This window comes from Arachis ipaensis, chromosome B10 (assembly GCF_059453495.1).
Source record: "Arachis ipaensis isolate K30076 ecotype BB chromosome B10, ASM5945349v1, whole genome shotgun sequence".
NCBI lineage: Eukaryota > Viridiplantae > Streptophyta > Magnoliopsida > Fabales > Fabaceae > Arachis > Arachis ipaensis.
This window is the reverse complement of record NC_142435.1, coordinates 49,768,914-49,788,520: the sequence shown is the minus strand read 5'-3', so window position 1 is coordinate 49,788,520 and position 19,607 is coordinate 49,768,914. Positions and strand designations below refer to the sequence as shown.

Here is a 19,607-nt window from a genome sequence, read left to right as displayed (position 1 = left end):
CTCCTCTCCTTGTATTGAATGCCTGACACGAAAGATGAATGGGTGGTTATGTGTAAGTAGTGGAAAACAGAAAGGACCCGGTAGTATACTGTTGATGGCTGTTGTTTAAGGTGCCTTTATAGGCACCCGGCGCCGGTTGCGATGGTGTCCCATCGGTTGCGTACCGTGCCTCTACACCAAGACAGCCACTCACACCGCTTTCTTTAGCAATCACGTCCCTTGTATTAAAATTATTTTTTTATTAATTTTTTTTAGATTTTCCGGTCATGACACTAGTAACTAATTATAGGCGGCCACCACAATGAAGTGAGGATCCATGGCTTTAACTGAAGTCACCCGTGAGATTAAGACAAATGTTTCAGCTAGGTGGGTCTTTAACTTGATCTGGTTTTATTAAGTTATATATTAAATTAAATCTTAGGTTCAAATTATACGGTGTAAGTTTAAAGAAATCAATATATTTTTAGATTAATATTTATATTAATAAATTTGAATAAATTTTTTTCTTCAATAGTAAAAAAAAACTACAAAATAAGTCATAATTCATATATTTAAATATAAATAAATTACAATAGAATAAATCATGTTGAAAAATATTAATTAAATAAAAAATTAATTTAAACCTAAAACATTAGAACGTTATTCATATTTATAATTAAATTTGATCTTTACTACTGGTGCACGAATTGTGAATCACACTTTTCACAACTAGTACCACTAACCAGCAAGTGCACTGGGTCGTCCAAGTAATACCTTACGTGAGTAAGGGTCGAATCCCACAGAGATTGTTGGTTTGAAGCAAGCTATGGTCATCTTATTATTCTTAGTCAGGATGCTAACAACAGTGTTTTTCAACTTCAATTGTAAAGAGTCAAAGGGCATAAATATAAATACTTATTGTGCAATGATGGAGAATATGTTGGGGTTTTGGAGATGCTTTGTCTTCTTTATTTCAGCTTTTCTCTTGTACTCCTCTTCACACACGCAAGGCTCCTTCCATGGCAAGCTGTATGTAAGGTGTCACCGTTGTCAATGGCTACTTCCCGTCCTCTCAGTGAAAATGGTCCAAATGCTCTGTCACAGCACAGCTAATCATCTGTTGGTTCTCGATCATGTCGGAATAGAATCCCTTGATTCTTTTGCGCCTGTCACTACGCCCAAAAATCGCGAGTTTGAAGCTCATCACAGCCATTCAATCCTTGAATCCTACTCGGAATACCACAGACAAGGTTTAGACTTTCCGGATTCTCATGAATGCCGCCATCAATTCTAGCTTATACCACGAAGATTCTGATTAAGAAATCTAAGAGATACTCATTCAATCTGATGTAGAACGGAGGTGGTTGTCAGGCACATGTTCATGGATTGAGGAAGGTGATGAGTGTCACGGATCATCACCTTCTTCATAGTGAAGCACAAATGAACATCTTAGATAGGAACAAGCGTGTTTGAATGGAAAACAGAGATAACTGCATTAATTCATCAAGATGCTGCAGAGCTCCTCACCCCCAACAATGGAGTTTAGAGACTCATGCCATCAAAGAGTACAAATTTCATATCTAAAAATGTCATGAGGTACAAAATAAATCTCTAAAAGTTGTTTAAATACTAAACTAGTAACCTAGGTTTACAGAAAATGAGTAAACTATGATAGATAGCGCAGAAATCCACTTCTGGGGCCCACTTGGTGTGTGCTGGGGCTGAGACTTAAGCTTCTCACGTGCCTGGGCTGTTCTGGGCGTTCAACGCCAGGTTGTAACCTGTTTCTGGCGTTGAACTCCAACTTGTAACTTGTCTCTGGCGCTGGACGCCAGACTGCAACATGGAACTGGCGTTGAACGCCAGTTTACGTCATCTATCCTTGAGCAAAGTATGGACTATTATTTATTGCTGGAAAGCCCTGGATGTCCACTTTTCAATGCAATTGAGAGCGCACCATTTAGAGTTCTGTAGCTCCAGAAAATCTACTTTGAGTGCAGGGAGGTCAGAATCCAACAGCATCAGTAGTCCTTTTTCAGCCTGAATCAGATTTTTGCTCAGCTCCCTCAATTTCAGCCAGAAAATACCTGAAATCACAGAAAAACACACAAACTCATAGTAAAGTCCAGAAATATGATTTTTAATTAAAAACTAATAAAAATATACTAAAAACCAACTAAATCATAGTAAAAACTAAGTAAAAACAATGCCAAAAAGCGTATAAATTATCCGCTCATCACAACACCAAACTTAAATTGTTGCTTGTCCCCAAGCAACTAAAAACAAAGTAGGATAAAAAGAAGAGAATATACAATGAATTCCAAAAACATCTATGAAGATCAGTGTTAATTAGATGAGCGGGGCTATTAGCTTTTTGCTTCTGAACAGTTTTGGCATCTCACTTTATCCTTTGAAGTTCAGATTGATTGGCATCTATAGGAACTCAGAATTTAGATAGTGTTATTGATTCTCCTAGTTCAGTATGTTGATTCTTGAACACAGCTACTTTATGAGTCTTGGCCGTGGCCCTAAGCACTTTGTTTTCCAGTATTACCACCGGATACATAAATGCCACAGACACATAACTGGGTGAACCTTTTCAGATTGTGACTCAGCTTTGCTAGAGTCCCCAATTAGAGGTGTCCAGGGTTCTTAAGCACACTCTTTTTTTTTTGCTTTGGACCTCGACTTTAACCGCTCAGTCTCAAGTTTTCACTTGACACCTTCACGCCACAAGCACATGGTTAGGGACAGCTTGGTTTAGCCGCTAAGGCCAGGATTTTATTCCTTTAGGCCCTTCTATCCACTGATGCTCAAAGCCTTGGATCCTTTTTATTACCCTTGCCTTTTGGTTTTAAGGGCTATTGGCTTTTTGCTCTTGCCTTTTGGTTTAAAGAGCTTTTGGCTTTTTCTGCTTGCTTTTTCTTTTTCTTGCTCTTTTTTTTTCTGCAAGCTTTGTTCTTCACTGCTTTTTCTTGCTTCAAGAATCATTTTTATGATTTTTCAGATTATCAAATAACATTTCTCCTTTTAAATCATTCTTTCAAGAGCCAACAATTTTAACATTCATAAACAACAAATTCAAAAGACATATGCATTGTTCAAGCATTCATTCAGAAAATAAAAAGTATTGCCACCACATCAAAATAATTAAACTATTTTAAAATTCAAAATTCATGTACTTCTTTTTCTTTTTCAGAAAACAATTTTCATTTAAGAAAGGTGATGGATTCATAGGACATTCATATCTTTAAGACATAGATACTTAGATACTAGTGATCATATAGTAAAGACACAAACATAATTAAACATGAAGCATAGTAAACGAAAAATAGGAAAATAAAAACAAGGAAATTAAGGAATGGGTCCACCTTAATGAGGGTGGCGTCTTCCTCTTCTTGAAGAACCAATGGTACTCTTGAGCTCCTCTATGTCTCTTCCTTGCCTTTGTTGCTCTTTTCTCATAGCTCTTTGATCTGCAATCAATTGCTCTACCACTGAATTATGGAAAAACAAAAGCAATGCTTTTACCATACCAAACTTAAAAGATTTGCTCGTCCTCGAGCAAAAGAAGAAAGAAGTGGAGAAGATGGAGGAGATGGAAGTGTGTGAATGGGTGGGTTTGGGAGGGAAATTGTTTGAATTTGAATGGTGAGGTAGGTGGGGATCCTGTGGGGTCCACAGATCCAGTGGGGTCAAGGATTTAGCATCCCTGCTCCAATTAGGTGTACAAAATGCCCTTACTGTGCAATCCTGGCGTTTAACGCCAGACTGCTGCCTGTTTCTGGCGTTTAACGCCCAAATGTAGCCTGTTTCTGGCGTTTAACGCCAGACTGATGCTTGTTTTTAGCGTTAAATGCCAGCTTGGTGCTTGTTTCTGGCGTTAAACGCCAGACAGATGCTTGTTTCTGGCGTTTAAACGCCAGAATGATCTTCCTCCGGGGTGTGCTATTTTTTATGCTGTTTTTCATTCTATTTTTGATTTTTCATTTGTTTTTGTGACTTTACATGATCATCAACCTAAAGAAAACATAAAATAGCAATGGAAAATAAATAGATATAATTAAATAACATTGGGTTACCTCCCAACAAGCGCTTCTTTAATGTCAATAGCTTGATAGTGAGCTCTCATGGAGCCTCACAGGTAATCAGAGCAAGGTTGGAACCTCCCAACACCAAACTTAGAGTTTGGTTTGTGGCCTCCCAACACCAAACTTAGAGTTTGACTGTGGGGGCTTTGGTTGACTCTGCAGTGAGAAAAGCTTTTCATGCTTCCTCTCCATGGTTACAGAAGGAGAACCTTGTGTCTTATAGTTTGCAATGTCTTCAAACCACAGAGCTTCCTGAATAGCAAACAATTGCTCATCCGGAAAAGTTTCAGAGATCTCAGTAGGAGGGAGGGATGCTCCTGCTACTGGTTCTATCCGGGACAGGTGATCAGCTACTTGATTCTCTGTCCCTTTTCTGTCTCTTATTTCTATATCAAACTCTTACAGAAGCAACACCTATCTTATGAGCCTGGGCTTTGAATCCTGCTTTGTGAGTAGATATTTAAGAGCAGCATGGTCAGTGTACACAATCACTTTTGATCTTACTAAGTAGGATCTAAACTTGTCAATGGCATAAACCACTGCAAGTAATTCTTTTTCTGTGGTTGTGTAATTTTTCTGGGAATCATTTAAAACACAGCTAGCATAATAAATGACATGCAGAAGCTTGTTATGCCTCTGTCCCAATACTGCACCAATGGTATGGTCACTGGCATCACACATTAGTTCGAATGGTAATGTCCAGTCTGGTGCAAAAATAACTGGTGCTGTGACCAGCTTAGCTTTCAGGGTCTCAAACGCCTACAGACACTTTGTGTCAAACACAAATGGCATGTCAGCAGCTAGCAGATTGCTCAGAGGTTTTGTAATTTTTGAAAAATCCTTTATAAACCTCCTATAGAATCCTGCATGCCCCAGAAAGCTTCTGATTGCCTTAACATTGGCAGGTGGTGGTAATTTTTCAATTACTTCAACTTTAGCTTGATCCACCTCTATTCCCTTGTTTGAAATTTTATGCCCAAGGACAATCCCTTCAGTCACCATAAAGTGACATTTTTCCCAGTTTAAAACTAGGTTGGTCTCTTGGCATCTTTTCAGAACAAGTGCTAAATGGTTAAGGCAGGAGCTGAATGAGTCTCCAAATACTGAAAAGTCATCCATGAAGACTTCCAGAAACTTCTCTACCATATCAGAGAAGATAGAGAGCATGCACCTCTGAAAGGTTGCAGGTACATTACACAGACCAAAAGGCATCCTTCTATAGGCAAACACTCCAGAAGGACATGTGAATGCTGTTTTCTCTTGGTCCTGAGGATCTACTGCAATTTGGTTGTAACCGGAATAGCCATCCAAAAAGCAGTAATATTCATGACCTGCTAGTCTCTCTAGCATCTGGTCTATGAATGGTAAAGGAAAATGATCCTTCCTGGTGGCTGTATTGAGCCTTCTGTAGTCAATACACATACGCCACCCTGTAACTGTTCTTGTAGGAACCAGTTCATTCTTTTCATTATGAACCACTGTCATTCCTCCCTTCTTAGGGACAATATGGACAGAGCTCATGATGTGCGGAAAACGATCCAACACAAAACTCACCGGCAAGTGTACCGGGTCGCATTAAGTAATAATAACTCACATGAGTGAGGTCGATCCCACAGGGATTGAAGGATTGAGCAATTTTAGTTTAGTGGTTGATTTAGTCAAGCGAATCAAGAATTGGTTGAGTGATTTGTGATTTGCAGAAGCTAAATTGCATGGAAAGTAAAGGGGAAGGGGAAATTTGCAGTAAACTAAAGAGCAGGAAAATAAAGGAGCTGATTCTTAAAGTGCAAGTAAATTAAATTGCAGAAACTTAAATTGCAAGTAATGTAAATGGCTTAAGCTTAAAGTGCAAGAAACGTAAATTGCTTGAATTGTAAAAGGGATTGGGAGTTGGGATTGCAGAAATTAAAGAAGAACAAGTAAATTGCATCAAACAATAAAAGAGAAAATTGAATTGCAGTGAAGTAGATCTTAAACAGAAGAGTAAAATGTTTTGAGAATTTAAAAACAGAGAAAGCAGTGTTTAATTTACAGCAAAGTAAAAGTGGTTGAAGATCTCAGGGTGGAAGAGACTAGATAACAAGTCTAGATCTCAAATCCTTCCTTGATCCAACAAGAACAATTGCAAAATAAGTGAAGAAGAGTAAATTGCAGCATTGAAGAGAAGATGAAGCAGTAAACAGAAAGTGAAATTCAATTATGCAGAGAAAGTAAACAAGAGATCTCAAGGTGAGATTGAAACAGAAGTTCTTCAATTCTTCACCCAAGATCCAAAGCAAGAAAATAAAAGAGTGCTCAAGCAAGAACCAAGAAGAAGAGAAATCAATTCTCCTTCCAAGTTCTCAGAAATTCCAATTCAAAGTAAAGAGCTCAAAAATGAAAATGACAATTAAAAGGAAAATTCAAAGTAAAATCTCAAAGTGTCAAAAGGTTTTTAATTACATCAAACTAACTCCTATTTATACACTTTCTATTCTTGGATTTTGGAATTTGGGTGGGCTTTTGATTTGGTGAAGAAATGAATTAAATTGGATTTTTAATCCAATTTCTAGCCCAAATTGCACCTCCAGGGGAAAGCTCAGTTGGAAAATCCAACTTAGCTTTCAAGCATGCTCCATCCGTGTCAATTGTGGTGTGCCCAGCCTTGTTTGGGTGTCAATTGTCTTAGAGCTAAGTTGAAAAATCCAACTTAGCTTTAGACCGTGTCATGATGCGCAAGGCTTCCTCCTTGGTGCGCCAAAATGTGTGTCACAGCTCCCTTGGTGTGCAAACTTGTGCGCCAAAGTGTGGGGAAGAATGGGAGAAGCAATGCTCAGTTGGAAAATCCAACTGAGCTTTCCTTGTAGCGTCTTGCCCTTGGCCTCAAGGTCCCAGGTTCAAATCCTGGTGGGAGCAAGTGGAGGACACCTTTGGAGCTAATTTCCTTGGATGAGTGGGCACTCCTCCTTATGTTTCCAAGAATACCCAAGTTCGAAACTTGGAGGAAGCAATAAAGCTATTTTCCTTGTATTTCCTTGCAAGCTTGGTGGCACTCCTTCCTTATGTTTCAAAGAATACCCAAGTTCAAGTCCTGGAGGAAGCATTCTAGCTATTTATTCTCAAATTCCCTTGCAAGGAGTAGCGTGTGGTTCCAAGTTCGAACCATGGAGGATGCATTTTGGCTATTTCTTCTTGAATTCTTTTGTGAGGAACGTTCCTTGCCTTCTCCTTGGTCCTTGGTTCGAATCTTGGTGGCTTCACTTATGGGATTTTTGCTTTGAATTAATTTTTGAGAGCCCCCGATAAAGCTCACTTAGTTAACTGAGCTTTATGCCATTTCCTTGCTTTCTTTAGTGCTCAGTTAACTATTTGAACTTAGCCTTGTACCTTGCCTTCCCCTTTCATTCCTTGTGAAGCTCAGTTTACTTTTCCAACTTAGCTTCCATTCTTCCTTGATTTTTGCCATGCTTTTCTTCTCTTGGCACGATTGTTGCTTCCTTTGGGCACATTCCTTAGGCCACGCTTTTCTTATTTTCTTCTTTCTTCACCTACAAGCAATCAAAACAACCAATCAAAGTATCACTAAATTCACAAGGTTTATAAATCATTAAAATTCAATTAAATTTAGCTTAAACCTCATGATTTAACATCAATTACATGGTGGTTAATTGATTCAAAGAAGTCATGCATTTTTAATCCAAATTACTTTCTTAGAATGCAAGAAAGTACATAAAACCTAATAAAAACAAAGAAAAAGGATAGTGAAACTAGGCTAAGATGACTTGTCATCAGCTCACCCAGGGGCTATCAGAAATAGGATAAATAATCCCAGCCTCTAGTAACTTAGTGACCTCTTTCTGCACCACCTCATTCATGGCGGGATTTAGCCACCTCTGTCGTTGAACCACTGGCTTAGCATCATCCTCCAATAGGATCTTGTGCATGCATCTGGCTGGGCTAATGCCCTTAAGATCACTTACGGACCACCCAAGAGCTGTCTTGTGTGTCCTTAGCACCTGAATTAGTGCTTTCTCTTCCTGTGGCCCTAAAGCAGAGCTTATGATTACAGGAAAAGTGTCACCTTCTCCCAGAAATGCATATTTCAGGGATGGTGGTAGTGGTTTGAGCTCGGTTTTAGGAGGTTTCTCCTCTTCCTGTGGAGTTTTCAGAGGTTCTTTTATTTCCTCTGGTTCCTCCAGATCATGTTGAACATCTTTAAAAATGTCCTATAGCTCTGATTCGAGACTCTCAGTCATATGGACCTCTTCCACCAGGGAGTCAATAATATCAACGCCCAGGCAGTCGTCTGATGTGTCTGGATGTTGCATAGCTTTGACAACATTCAACTTAAACTCATCCTCATTGACTCTCAGGGTTATCTCCCCTTTTTGGACGTCAATGAGGGTTCGTCCAGTTGCTAGGAATGGTCTTCCTAGAATGAGAGTTGCACTCTTGTGCTCCTCCATTTCCAGCACTACAAAGTCAGTAGGGAAGGCAAATGGCCCAACCTTGACAATCATGTCCTCAATTATGCCTGATGGGTATTTAATGGAGCCATCAGCAAGTTGAAGACAGATCCTGGTTGGTTTGACCTCTTCAGTCAAGCCAAGCTTTCTGATAGTGGATGCAGGGATTAGGTTGATGCTTGCCCCAAGATCACATAGAGCTGTCTTGGTGCAGTTACCCTCTAATATGCATGGTATCATAAAGCTCCCGGGATCTTTAAGCTTTTTTGGGAAGCTTTTCAGAATAACTGCACTGCATTCTTCAGTGAGGAGAACCCTTTCAGTTTCTCTCCAATCCTTCTTATGACTCAAGATATCTTTCACGAACTTGACATAAGAGGGTATTTGCTCAAGTGCCTCTGCAAACGGAATCTTTATTTCAAGAGTCCTGAGATAGTCTGCAAAGCGGGCAAATTGCTTATCCTGCTCCTCTTTGCGAAGTTTTTGAGGATAAGGCATCTTGGCTTTGTATTCCTCAACCTTAGTTGCTGCAGGTTTATTTTCTACAGAGGTAGGTTGAGAAGCCTTCTTGAGGGATTTATTATCAGCACTTGTAGGTGTCTGATCCCTCACTGGCATTTGAAAGCCAGGGTTGGAAGCTGGAGTGGCGTTAGACGCCAACTCCTCATCTGTTCCTGGCGTCTGAACACCAGAACTGTGCTTCCTTTGGCATTCAACGCCAATTCCTTGCTTGTTTCTGGCGTTGAACGCCAGTCCTGAGCATGGTTTGGGCGTTCAGCGCCAGCCTTCCACCCAATTTCTGGCGTTTTAGTGCCATAATTATTTTTCCCTGGGCTCTTACTGTCCTCAGATGGAATTTGGGTAGTTTGCTCATTCCTTGGCTTCCTGCTGCCTTGAGGTGGGGTATTTAATGTTTTCCCACTTCTTAATTGAACTGCTTGGCATTCTTCTGTTATTTGTTTTGACAGCTGCTGCTTTGTTTGCTTTAATTGTTCTTCCATATTTATATTAGCCATCTTTGTCTCTTGTAGTCTCTCCTTGAATTTGGCTAACTGTTTTGTTAGAAAATCTAATTGCTGATTGAATTCAGTAGCTTGTTCAGCAGGACTGAGTTCAGTAGTCACTGCTTTAGCCTCTTCTTTCATGGAAGGTTCGCTGCTTAAGTACAGATGCTGATTTTTGGCAACTGTATCAATGAGCTCTTGAGCTTCTTCAATTGTCTTCCTCATGTGGATAGATCCACCAGCTGAGTGGTCTAGAGAAATCTGAGCTCTTTCTGTAAGCTCATAATAGAAGATGTCTAGCTGAACCCACTCTGAAAACATCTCAGAGGGGCATTTTCTTAGCATCTCTCTGTATCTCTCACAGGCATCATAAAGAGGTTCATTATCTCCTTGTTTAAAGCCTTGGATGTCCAGCCTTAGCTGTGTCATCCATTTTGGAGGAAAGTATTGATTCAGGAATTTCTTTGTCAGCTGTTTCCATGTCTTTATGCTAGCCTTAGGTTGGTTATTTAACCACCTCTTGGCTTGGTCTTTTACAGCAAATGGAAATAGTAATAATCTGTAGACATCCTGATCTACTTCCTTATCATGTACTGTGTCAACAATTTGTAAAAAATGTGCCAGAAATTCTGTAGGTTCTTCCTGTGAAAGACCAAAATACTGGCAACTTTGCTGCACCATGATAATGAGCTGAGGATTCAACTCAAAGCTACTGACTCCAATGGAGGGTATACTGATACTACTCCCATATGAAGCAGTAGAGGGGTTAGCATATGACCTTAGAGTCCTTCTGGACTGTTCATTTCCACTTAGATCCATGATGGAGAAAGGGAGATGATGTGAAATAGAGAAGAAATATTTTTATTTATTTAATTATTCATTTATTTCAAAAATAAAATAAATTAAAATAAAATAAATAAAAATGGGTGAAGATTTTCGAAAAAATGAGGAGAGAGAAAGTGGTTAGGAAGTTTTGAAAAAGATATGATTTTTTTTAAAAAGTTTTAAATTTTGAAATAAATAAATAAAAATAAAAAAATCTGAATTTTAAAAATAAATTTCGAAAATTTGTTTTAAAATAGAGAGAAAAGATATTTTTGAATTTAAAGAGGAAAGAGAAAAATAATAAGATAGCACAAGATTTAAAATTTTTAGATCTAATGCTCCTTGTTTTCAAAAATTTTGGAGGGAAAACACCAAGGAACACCAAACTTAAAAATTTTAAGATCAAGACATAAGGAAAACTCAAGAAAACTTTGAAGACTCACAAGAACACAAGAACATGAAGAAAGAACACCAAACTTAAAATTTTTAGAAAACCAAAATAAAATTTTCGAAAAACAAAGAAAAATCAACAAGAAAACACCAAACTTAAAGTTTGGCACAAGATTTGATAGAAAAATTATTTTTGAAAAAGAAAATTTTGAAAAGAATATAAAAGATTCTGACCCAATTGCCAAGAACACAGACTAACGCTCTAGCCAACTGAGTTATAAATGTAACACTTGTTTTGAAGAAGTATTTTTAAATAACTAAGAATGAAAAAATTATTTTTTTGAAAACTAATGTTTTGAAAAGGCACAAGAAAAACAAGAAAAACTAAAGATCAAACAAGAAAAAAAATTCAATTATAAAAATATAATTTTCGAAAAAAAAATTTTTTTTTGAAAGAAAAAAAAATAAGGATTCTAAAATTTTAACCAAAAATAATATTAGAAGACTCTAAACGAAAAAGAAAAATTTTTCCTAATCTAAGCAACAAGATTCACCGTCAGTTATATTAAGTTAAATTAAATCTTAGGTTCAAATTATACGGTGTAAGTTTAAAGAAATCAATATATTTTTAGATTAATATTTATATTAATAAATTTGAATAAATTTTTTTCTTCAATAGAAAAAAAAAACTACAAAATAAGTCATAATTCATATATTTAAATATAAATAAATTACAATAGAATAAATCATGTTGAAAAATATTAATTAAATAAAAATTAATTTAAACCTAAAACATTAGAACGTTATTCATATTTATAATTAAATTTGATCTTTACTACTGGTGCACGAATTTTGAATCACACTTTTCACAACTAGTACCACTAACCAGCAAGTGCACTGGGTCGTCCAAGTAATACCTTACGTGAGTAAGGGTCGAATCCCACGGAGATTGTTGGTTTGAAGCAAGCTATGGTCATCTTATTATTCTTAGTCAGGATGCTAACAACAGTGTTTTTCAACTTCAATTGTAAAGAGTCAAAGGGCATAAATATAAATACTTATTGTGCAATGATGGAGAATATGTTGGGTTTTGGAGATGCTTTGTCTTCTTTATTTCAGTTTTTCTCTTGTACTCCTCTTCACACACGCAAGGCTCCTTCCATGGCAAGCTGTATGTAAGGTGTCACCATTGTCAATGGCTACTTCCCGTCCTCTCAGTGAAAATGGTCCAAATGCTCTGTCACAGCACGGCTAATCATCTGTTGGTTCTCGATCATGTCGGAATAGAATCCCTTGATTCTTTTGCGTCTGTTACTACGCCCAACAATCGCGAGTTTGAAGCTCGTCACAGCCATTCAATCCTTGAATCCTACTCGGAATACCACAGACAAGGTTTAGACTTTCCGGATCCTCATGAATGCCGCCATCAATTCTAGCTTATACCACGAAGATTCTGATTAAGAAATCTAAGAGATACTCATTCAATCTGATGTAGAACGGAGGTGGTTGTCAGGCACATGTTCATGGATTGAGGAAGGTGATGAGTGTCACGGATCATCACCTTCTTCATAGTGAAGCACGAATGAACATCTTAGATAGGAACAAGCGTATTTGAATGGAAAACAGAGATAACTGCATTAATTCATCAAGACGCTGCAGAGCTCCTCACCCCCAAAAATGGAGTTTAGAGACTCATGCCGTCAAAGAGTACAAAGTTCAGATCTAAAAATGTCATGAGGTACAAAATAAATCTCTAAAAGTTGTTTAAATACTAAACTAGTAGCCTAGGTTTACAGAAAATGAGTAAACTATGATAGATAGCGCAGAAATCCACTTCTGGGGCCCACTTGGTGTGTGCTGGGGCTGAGACTTAAGCTTCTCACGTGCCTGGGCTGTTTTGGGCGTTCAACGCCAGGTTGTAACCTGTTTCTGGCGTTGAACTCCAACTTGTAACTTGTCTCTGGCGCTGGACGCCAGACTGCAACATGGAACTGGCGTTGAACGCCAGTTTACGTCATCTATCCTTGAGCAAAGTATGGACTATTATTTATTGCTGGAAAGCCCTGGATGTCCACTTTTCAATGCAATTGAGAGCGCGCCATTTAGAGTTCTGTAGCTCCAGAAAATCTACTTTGAGTGCAGGGAGGTCAGAATCCAACAGCATCAGCAGTCATTTTTTAGCCTGAATCAGATTTTTGCTCAGCTCCCTCAATTTCAGCCAGAAAATACCTGAAATCACAGAAAAACACACAAACTCATAGTAAAGTCCAGAAATATGATTTTTAATTAAAAACTAATAAAAATATACTAAAAACCAACTAAATCATACTAAAAACTAAGTAAAAACAATGCCAAAAAGCGTATAAATTATCCGCTCATCAACTACGCGGTAACAATTAGAATTTATTAGCTATCGAAATATGTTTGTTCGAATCAAAATTAGATATCTAATCTAAAGTTAACAGTGATATTTTCATAGTGTACTTAAACCCCATGCTCTAAACTGTGTGTTGATCAGCCAACCACAATATGCCTGACAACCCTAAATCCTCGGTATATCTACGTATCGTTCCACCTCGTAGTCGGCGCGACACCAAATGCACGGAATATGGTCCGCGCCTCTAACACCGTGGACGGAGCCCCGCTCTGCCGCCCTTCGGCGGTAGTCATACAGAAGACCCATATGGCCTCGAGTCAAGCATCTGGTCGAGTCACAGACCGTATGATCGTCTCCCTTTTCCGGCATTTGGACTTCATTCGGCCAAGAAATTGCGAGGACCGCGAAGCAATTCGAGAAACATGCTGGGAGTAAGCCACCCGATTCGAGCATGCGAAATAGTTCCAAACCTTTTTTTTTGGCCTCGCTGTCCTCCCTTCGGATGAGCAACTCCATTGAAAGTGCGTACTGGGCAGCGTCAAACCCATTGCTTGCTGCATTCTGCAGCATTTCCCATCCGATGGCGTGGTTTCGTCGTATGTAGAGCTCCCGTAGCGCCTCTCGAAACAGAAGCTCTGGGTGACCAATCTCAAAGCACCTCTCGAAAAATCTTCGCCCTACTGGGTCCCGTATCCACCACCAATTCATCTCATACGGGGGTGGTATGGCAACCATCCTGAGCACAGTTTCCTCGTCGCCTACATCGCGCGCAACGCAACACGTCATACAGAAGCTGCACAGGTCCTCAATGGAATTTGTCGCGACTTTAATGGCTATGGCTAACCAAACGTCGTGGGGTAGTTCGAGGGCGGTAGACAAATGCTCCATTGTAACTTTCCGTTGGACGAGGGCCTGGCAGTGTATATGCTTAACACGGTGTTATTCAATGGTGTTGAGAATACGCATGCTAGTATATTTATGGTTTAGGGTTGCCCATTGGAATATACTTCCCTCGAACTAAACCGTCACATCTTATCCTTGGCGAAATCCATTTTCGTTTTTTCAAAAAAAAAAAAAAAAGGCTTCTATGCACTTGTATTGTAAATATAATAAATAACATTATTAATTGAGGGCATTTATTAGATTTGTTGTTACTCGCTGGTGGGTATTTAGTCGATGGCTATGAGGGTTAAAATAAAATCAAAATAAAATATATTTTAACTAATCATCATCGCATTCATATGTATATATATATATAATTAATGAAAATCAGTCCTGGAAATTGCAACAGGCATCCATGCACGAAAGATGAAACATGAAGGGAAAGGCCGTAAACACAAAGTTCTAATCTGCGAGTAAGACAAACTTGAATCGCCACACATGCTCGCAGTGTACCCAAATAAAAAACTAAGAAAGAAGTAACCTAATACTAACTTGGGCATGGGGGCATTAGCGCCATGGCTGGTTGAACCATGTATCATATGCTGTACCAGGCAGTTGACTTAGGTGTTCTTTTTTGATTTCTTCCTCCATAACTCTGCCTTGCTCAACATACGCTCCCTGAGTTTGTTGAATGGTGTGCTGGTCAGGTTCACCGCAGTTGTTGCCCTAATCTCGTTCTCCCGTAACTGCAAAACGGTAAACACTCAGGTTTAATGTGCCCGTATAATATAATAGCTGTAATGTACTTTTTTTATTTGAGCGGACTTACAATCCCGTCCATGATTGGGTTGAAGTTGTCTCCTATGTTGAGCCACCCAATGACCTATATCCCAGAGTTCATGCTGAATGTTGATCAAACGAATAGACAGTAACCGTCAGTACGTATTATGGATAACCCGTGAAACGCTTAGCTATCATACATGCATGTTTTACTGGGTAATAACGTACCTCTGTCCACAATTTGGTATCCCTATGGGGCTCCTTATCGGGAAATTTCCGAAGTTGCTTGGTATGTTCATCAAGTGCTTCTTGTAAACTGTCTGTGTGATGTCGTATAAGACCCTTGCCTACATGAACCGCGAAACTTAAGTCAAAATGATTTTATGCACGTCGTGTTGCATGCTATGCCAAATTAAAGTAAAGACTACAATCAAAATTGTCTGGTAACCATTTTCCGGATCCGGTCTTCCCGGTGAGGCGTCTCGAACTGGTTCGACAATGAATCAAGGTTATAAATTACCCGGTCTTTGAAAGACACGAGCATAAAAAACCAGTGGCCCAACGCGTCCAGCATGGGGACATAAATCTGCACAAAATAAACACGTATAGTGATGAGCGGATAATTTATACGCTTTTTGACATTGTTTTTAGTATGTTTTTAGTAGGATCTAGTTACTTTTAGGGATGTTTTCATTAGTTTTTATGTTAAATTCACATTTCTGGACTTTACTATGAGTTTGTGTGTTTTTCTGTGATTTCAGGTATTTTCTGGCTGAAATTGAGGGACTTGAGCAGAAATCAGATTCAGAGGTTGAAAAAGGACTGCTGATGCTGTTGGATTCTGACCTCCCTGCACTTAAAGTGGATTTTCTGGAGCTACAGAACTCGAAATGGCGCGCTTCCAATTGCGTTGGAAAGTAGACATCCAGGGATTTCCAGCAATATATAATAGTCCATACTTTGGCCAAGAATTGACGATGTAAACCGGCGTTCAACGCCAGCTTTCTACCCAAATCTGGCGTCCAGCGCCAGAAAAGGAGCCAAAACCAGAGTTGAACGCCCAAACTGGCACAAAAGCTGGCGTTCAACTCCAGAAAGGACCTCTACACGTGTAACACTCAAGCCCAAGCCTAAGCACACACCAAGTGGGCCCCAGAAGTGGATTTGTACATCAATTACTTACTCATGTAAACCCTAGTAGCTAGTTTATTATAAATAGGACCTCTTACTATTGTATTAGGCATCTTTGGATTACCTTATGATCCTGTGATCACGTTTTAGGGGGCTGGCCATCTCGGCCATGCCTGGACCTTCACTTATGTATTCTCATACGGTAGAGTTTCTACACTCCATAGATTAAGGTGTGGAGCTCTGCTATTCCTCAAAGATTAATGCAAAGTACTACTGTTTTCTATTCAATTCTTCTTATTTCGCTTCTAAGATATCCATTCGCACCCAAGAATGTGATGAAGGTGATGATTATGTGTGACGCTCATCACCATCTCCCCTATGAACGCGTGCTTGACAAACACTTCTGTTCTACATGAATTAAGCTAGAATGAATATCTCTTAGATCTCCTAACAGGAATCTTCGTGGCATAAGCTAGAATGATGGCGGCATTCAAGAGAATCCAGAAGGTCTAAACCTTGTCTGTGGTATTCTGAGTAGGATTCAATGATTGAATAACTGTGACGAGCTTCAAACTCGCGAGTGCTGGGCGTTAGTGACAGACGCAAAAGGAGGGTGAATCCTATTCCAGCATGATCGGGAACCGACAGATGAATAGCCGTGCCGTGACAGGGTGCGTGAGCATATTATTCACTGAGAGGAGGGGATGTAGCCACTGACAACGGTGATGCCCTTGCATAAAGCCAGCCATGGAAAGGAGTAAGACTGATTGGATGAAGATAGCAAGAAAGCAGAGGTTCAGAGGAACGAAAAGCATCTCCATTCGCTTATCTGAAATTCCTACCAATGATTTACATAAGTACCTCTATCCCTATCTTACTATATAATATTCGAAAACACCATTATCACTTTATATCTGCCTGACTGAGATTTACAAGGTGACCATAGCTTGCTTCAAGCCAACAATCTCTGTGGGATCGACCCTTACTCACGTAAGGTTTATTACTTGGACGACCCAGTACACTTGCTGGTTAGTTGAACGGAGTTGTGTCCACACATAGTAAAGAGCCATAATAATGATTCCATACAATAACAAAGAGTACTACATTAATGTGATCACAATTTCGTGCACCAAGTTTTTGGCGCCGTTGCCAGGGATTGTTCGAGTTTGGACAACTGACGGTTCATCTTGTTGCTCAGATTAGGTAATTTTCTTTTTATTTTATTTTCTTTCCAAAAATTTTTCAAAAATATTTCTAAAATTTTCTCATCTGTTTTCGAAAAAAATAAAAATGTTTTCAAAAATTTTATTCAGAATTTTTAAGAATGAATTCTAGTGTTTCATGAAGCATGTGAAGCCTGGCTGGCTGTAAAGCCATGTCTAAATTCATTTGGACTGAGGCTTGCAATTTGTTATCAAGAGCAATTTAGTTGTTGCTCATCTACCTGCTGCTGATCCATGATCACCTGCTGAAGCTTGGCTGGCCATTGGCCATGTCTAGTGTTTTGGACTGGAGCTTTCTTTGAAAGCTTGGCTGGCTAGTGAGCCATGTCTAATTCCTGGACTGAAGCTTTAGACTAACATGGCAAGATTCCTGGAATTCATATTAAAAATTTTGGAATCCTTATTTTTCTTTTTCGTATAATTTTCGAAAAATATAAAATAAAAATCCAAAAAAATTAGAAAATCATAAAAATAAAAAATATTTTCTGTTTCTTGTTTGAGTCTTGAGTCACATTATAAGTTTGGTGTCACTTGCATATGCATCTTGCATTTTTCGAAAATATCATGCATTCATAGTGTTCTTCATGATCTTCAAGTTGTTCTTGGTAAGTCTTCTTGTTTGATCTTGATGATTTTTTGTTTTGTGTCTTTTCATGTTTTTCATATGCATTCTTGAATTCTTAGTGCGTAAGCATTAAAGAATTCTAAGTTTGGTGTCTTGCATGTTTTCTTTGCATTAAAAATTTTTCAAAAATGTGTTCTTGATGTTCATCTTGACATTCATATTGTTCTTGGTGTTCATCTTGACATTCATAGCATTCTTGCATGCATTCATTGTTTTGATCTAAAAATTTCATGCATTGCATATTTTTCATGTTTTTCATAAAAATTTCAAAAATTAAAAAAATATCTTTCCCTTTTTCTCTCATCAAATTCGAAAATTGAGTTGACTTTTTCAAAAATTTTTAAAATCAAATTGTTTCTCATGAGTCAAATCAAATTTTCAATTTGAAAATCTTATCTTTTTCAAAATCTTTTTCAAAAATCAAATCTTTTTCAAAATTCTTAGTTATTTTCGAAAATTCCAAAAAATATTTTTCAAAAATATTTTTCTTATTTTTAATCAAATTTTCGAAAATAACATAAACAATTAATGTTTTGATTCAAAAATTTGAAGTTTGTTACTTGCTTGTTAAGAAAGATTCAAACTTTAAGTTCTAGAATCATACCTTGTGATTTCTTATGAATCAAGTCGCTAATTGTGATTTTAAAAATCAAATCTTTTTCAAAACTAATTTCAATCATATCTTTTCAAAAATATCTTCTTATCTTATCTTGTTCAAAAATATCTTTTCAAAATATCTTTTCTAACTTCCTAACTTCTTATCTTTTCAAAATTTGTTTCAACTAACTAACTAACTTTTTGTTTGTTTCTTAACTTTTTCAAAACCACCTAACTAACTCTCTCTCTCTCTCATTTTTCGAAAATATCTCTCCCCTTTTTCAAAATTTCTTTTTAATTTATTAATTATTTTAATTTTTAAATCTTAATTTTCGAAAATTACTAACACATTTTCAAAAGCCAATTTTCAAAAATCACTAACTCCTTTTCAAAAATAATTTTCGAAAATTCCCTCTCTCTCTTTCATCCTATTCTATTTATTCATTCATATCCTAACATCTCATCTCACATCTCTTCCATTCGTACAGTTGCATTTCTTCCTTTACATCACATTCTTTGTCTCCCCCTTCTCTTCCACTCACAAAGGGATCCCTATACTGTGGTATAAAGGATCTCTATTATTATTATTATTTTTCTGTGCCTTCTTCTTTGTCATATGAGCAGGAGCAAGGATAAGAACATTCTTGTGGAAGCAGATCCAGAACCTGAAAGGACTCTGAAGAAAAAATTAAGAGAAGCTAAAATACAACAATCCAGAGATAATCTTTCAGAAATTTTCGAACAGGAAGAGGAGATGGCAGCCGAAAATAATAATAATGTAAGGAAGATGCTTGGTGACTTCACTGCACCTAATTCCAATTTACATGGAAGAAGCATCTCCATTCCTGCCATTGGAGCAAACAACTTTGAGCTGAAACCTCAATTAGTTTCTCTGATGCAGCAGAACTGCAAGTTTCATGGACTTCCATCTGAAGATCCTTTTCAGTTCTTAACTGAATTCTTGCAGATATGTGATACTGTTAAGACTAATGGAATAGATCCTGAAGTCTACAGGCTCATGCTTTTTCCCTTTGCTGTAAGAGACAGAGCTAGATTATGGTTGGATTCTCAACCCAAAGACAGCCTGAACTCTTGGGATAAGCTGGTCACGGCTTTCTTAGCCAAGTACTTTCCTCCTCAAAAGCTGAGCAAGCTTAGAGCTGATGTTCAAACCTTCAGACAGAAAGAAGGTGAATCCCTCTATGAAGCTTGGGAAAGATACAAACAGTTGACCAAAAAGTGTCCTTCTGACATGCTT

General features: G+C 38.1%; 1 non-coding gene across 1 annotated transcript; it reads right to left on the bottom strand.

The window, feature by feature from the left end:
- Positions 1-19,499: 19,499 nt before the first annotated feature.
- On the bottom strand, positions 19,500-19,607 carry LOC148579986 (small nucleolar RNA R71). The gene has a single exon (XR_015895802.1). It is a non-coding gene; the product is annotated as a small nucleolar RNA R71 (small nucleolar RNA).